This window comes from Halichoeres trimaculatus, unplaced genomic scaffold, assembly GCF_033239565.1.
Source record: "Halichoeres trimaculatus isolate MK-OKI-2021-1 unplaced genomic scaffold, fHalTri1.1 fHalTri1_scaffold_89, whole genome shotgun sequence".
Taxonomy (NCBI): Eukaryota; Metazoa; Chordata; class Actinopteri; order Labriformes; family Labridae; genus Halichoeres; species Halichoeres trimaculatus.
The window spans coordinates 25,214-30,000 of record NW_027437268.1 but is presented as its reverse complement, the minus strand read 5'-3'; positions in this window follow the sequence as shown (position 1 = coordinate 30,000).

The following is a 4,787-nucleotide window of genomic DNA, read 5'->3' as shown; positions in this document are numbered from 1 at the left end:
TCAATATGTAAAAAGGCTCCCATATTGAATTAAGGGTCTGGGTTAACTTTGCACAAGGATTTCAGGTATGAGCCTTACACCCATTTGTTCCACACCAATTCAGGATAAACATACTGTATATTCAGCATCCTAAGTCAAAGCATTGATTTTTAATGAATTTAAAGGGATGAAATGAAGGCCTCAGATGTGCTTGTCCCTGACCTTTGACCTTTAGAAATGGCGCACATCTACAATTTTTTGCACACTGATTCTTCATGTTCTCACGATAAACATATTGTAATTTCAGCTTCCTAAGTCAAAGCAGTGATTTTTAATGAATTTAAAGGGATATTTTCATGACTTGACCTTTGACACAGATTCAGGACCTTTCCCACTTAGGAAAGTCGCAGCTTAGCCATCTTTTGCACACTGATTCTACATGTTCTCACGATGAACATACTGTAATTTCAACCTCCTAAGTCAAAGCACTGATTTTTAATGAATTTAAAGGGATTAAATGAAGGCCTCAGATGAGCTCGTCCCTGTTCTCTGGCCTCACGAGGCCCCCAGGGGCCCGAGAGATCCCAAATTTTGCACACCGGTCAGGCTTAGGCCCCTCTACAAGCCTGCGAAAAAAGCAAGTTCCCAAGTCTTTTAGTTTTCTTAATTGGTTGGACAGGGTTCAAAATCTCACAGGGTGTTGGACTTGGTGCTTCCAACACCCTCTGCCAGAGTTGGGCAGTTTGGAGGAACTTTTGTTCTAAAAGTCCGACGGGGCTGAAATTTTTATATGTTGTAGAGGGTCAAGATACGAGTAGAACGCCATCACCGGCGCCTCCATCGGCCTTGTACTTTTCGAGGGGCGGGGCTCCAAAGTTTGCATTTTTCAGATTTTGGCGGCTCGCCGTTGCCACAAAAATGGGTCAAATCATTTGAAACTTGAGGTCTGAGCTTCATTTTAGACAAGGATCATGATATAAAAGCCCCAAGTTCCTAACTGGTCTAGGAAGCTAAGTAGCTTTCTGATTGGCCGAATGAGATGGGACCAAAACAGTCATGTAAAGCATGTTAAATTATGCTCTATATTCAAAAATCAGAGCAATATGTCTAAAAGAAGTATTTTTATTCAAAATATTAAAAAGGAGGGAAAAAAGGGCGGGAAACCCTTGTTTAAATTTGGGCTACTTTCATGGATCAAAAAGGCTCCCATATTGAATTAAGGGTCTGGGGCAACTTTGCACAAGGATTTCAGGTATGAGCCTTACACCCATTTGTTCCACACCAATTCAGGATAAACATACTGTATATTCAGCCTCCTAAGTCAAAGCATTGATTTTTAATGAATTTACAGGCATGAAATGAAGGCCTCAGATGTGCTTGTCCCTGACCTTTGACCTTTAGAAATGTCGCACATCTACAATCTTTTGCACACTGATTCTACATGTTCTCACGATAAACATACTGTATTTTCAGCTTCCTAAGTCAAAGCATTGATTTTAAATGAATTTACAGGGATGAAATGAAGGCCTCAGATGTGCTTGTCCCTGACCTTTGACCTTTAGAAATGTCGCACATCTACAATTTTTTGCACACTGATTCTACATGTTCTCACAATGAACATACTGTATTTTCAGCTTCCTAAGTCAAAGCATTGATTTTTAATGAATTTAAAGGGATGAAATGAAGGCCTCAGATGTGCTTGTCCCTGACCTTTGACCTTTAGAAATGGCGCACATCTACAATCTTTTGCACACTGATTCTACATGTTCTCACGATAAACATATTGTAATTTCAGCTTCCTAAGTCAAAGCAGTGATTTTTAATGAATTTAAAGGGATATTTTCATGACTTGACCTTTGACACAGATTCGTGACCTTTCCCACTTAGGAAGGTCGCAGCTTAACCATTTTTTGCACACTGATTCTACATGTTCTCACGATGAACATACTGTAATTTCAGCCTCCTAAGTAGAAGCACTGATTTTTAATGAATTTAAAGGGATTAAATGAAGGCCTCAGATGAGCTCGTCCCTGTTCTCTGGCCTCACGAGGCCCCCAGGGGCCCGAGAGATCCCAAATTTTGCACACCGGTCAGGCTTAGGCCCCTCTACAAGCCTGCGAAAAAAGCAAGTTCCCAAGTCTTTTAGTTTTCTTAATTGGTTGGACAGGGTTCAAAATCTCACAGGGTGTTGGACTTGGTGCTTCCAACACCCTCTGCCAGAGTTGGGCAGTTTGGAGGAACTTTTGTTCTAAAAGTCCGACAGGGCTGAAATTTTTATATGTTGTAGAGGGTCCAGATACGAGTAGAACGCCATCACCGGCGCCTCCATCGGCCTTGTACTTTTCGAGGGGCGGGGCTCCAAAGTTTGCATTTTTCAGATTTTGGCGGCTCGCTGTTGCCACAAAAATGGGTCAAATCATTTGAAACTTGAGGTCTGAGCTTCATTTTAGACAAGGATCATGATATAAAAGCCCCAAGTTCCTAACTGGTCTAGGAAGCTAAGTAGCTTTCTGATTGGCCGAATGAGATGGGACCAAAACAGTCATGTAAAGCATGTTAAATTATGCACTATATTCAAAAATCAGAGCAATATGTCTAAAAGAAGTATTTTTATTCAAAATATTAAAAAGGAGGGAAAAAAGGGCGGGAAACCCTTGTTTAAATTTGGGCTACTTTCATGGATCAAAAAGGCTCCCATATTGAATTAGGGGTCTGGGGCAACTTTGCACAAGGATTTCAGGTATGAGCCTTATACCCATTTGTTCCACACCAATTCAGGGTAAACATACTGTATATTCAGCCTCCTAAGTCAAAGCATTGATTTTTAATGAATTTAAAGGGATGAAATGAAGGCCTCAGATGTGCTTGTCCCTGACCTTTGACCTTTAGAAATGTCGCACATCTACAATTTTTTGCACACTGATTCTACATGTTCTTACGATGAACATACTGTATTTTCAGGCTCCTAGGTCAAAGCACTGATTTTTAATGAATTTAAAGGGATGAAATAAAGGCCTCAGATGTGCTTGTCCCTGACCTTTGACCTTTAGAAATGGCGCACATCTACAATCTTTTGCGCACTAATTCTACATGTTCTCACGATAAACATATTGTAATTTCAGCTTCCTAAGTCAAAGCACTGATTTTTAATGAATTTAAAGGGATATTTTCATGACTTGACCTTTGACACAGATTCGTGACCTTTCCCACTTAGGAAGGTCGCAGCGTAACCATCTTTTGCACACTGATTCTACATGTTCTCACGATGAACATACTGTAATTTCAACCTTCTAGGTCAAAGCACTGATTTTTAATGAATTTAAAGGGATTAAATGAAGGCCTCGTCCCTGTTCTCTGGCCTCACGAGGCCCCCAGGGGCCCGAGAGATCCCAAATTTTGCACACCGGTCAGGCTTAGGCCCCTCTACAAGCCTGCGAAAAAAGCAAGTTCCCAAGTCTTTTAGTTTTCTTAATTGGTTGGACAGGGTTCAAAATCTCACAGGGTGTTGGACTTGGTGCTTCCAACACCCTCTGCCAGAGTTGGGCAGTTTGGAGGAACTTTTGTTCTAAAAGTCCGACGGGGCTGAAATTTTTATATGTTGTAGAGGGTCCAGATACGAGTAGAACGCCATCACCGGCGCCTCCATCGGCCTTGTACTTTTCGAGGGGCGGGGCTCCAAAGTTTGCATTTTTCAGATTTTGGCGGCTTGCCGTTGCCACAAAAATGGGTCAAATCATTTGAAACTTGAGGTCTGAGCTTCATTTTAGACAAGGATCATGATATAAAAGCCCCAAGTTCCTAACTGGTCTAGGAAGCTAAGTAGCTTTCTGATTGGCCGAATGAGATGGGACCAAAACAGTCATGTAAAGCATGTTAAATTATGCACTATATTCAAAAATCAAAGCAATATCTCTAAAAGAAGTATTTTAATTCAAAATATTAAAAAGGAGGGAAAAAAGGGCGGGAAACCCTTGTTTAAATTTGGGCTACTTTCATGGATCAAAAAGGCTCCCATATTGAATTAAGGGTCTGGGGCAACTTTGCACAAGGATTTCAGGTATGAGCCTTATACCCATTTGTTCCACACCAATTCAGGATAAACATACTGTATATTCAGCCTCCTAAGTCAAAGCATTGATTTTTAATGAATTTACAGGGATGAAATGAAGGCCTCAGGCGTGCTTGTCCCTGACCTTTGACCTTTAGAAATGTCGCACATCTACAATTTTTTGCACACTGATTCTACATGTTCTTACGATGAACATACTGTATTTTCAGCTTCCTAAGTAAAAGCATTGATTTTTAATGAATTTAAAGGGATGAAATGAAGGCCTCAGATGTGCTTGTCCCTGACCTTTGACCTTTAGGATTGTCGCACATCTACAATCTTTTGCACACTGATTCTTCATGTTCTCACGATAAACATATTGTAATTTCAGCTTCCTAAGTCAAAGCAGTGATTTTTAATGAATTTAAAGGGATATTTTCATGACTTGACCTTTGACACAGATTCGTGACCTTTCCTACTTAGGAAGGTCGCAGCTTAACCATCTTTTGCACACTGATTCTACACGTTCTCACGATGAACATACTGTAATTTCAACCTCCTAAGTCAAAGCACTGATTTTTAATGAATTAAAAGGGATGAAATAAAGGCCTCAGATGTGCTTGTCCCTGACCTTTGACCTTTAGAAAAGGCGCACATCTACAATTTTTTGCACACTGATTCTACATGTTCTCACGATAAACATATTGTAATTTCAGCTTCCTAAGTCAAAGCAGTGATTTTTAATGAATTTAAAGGGATA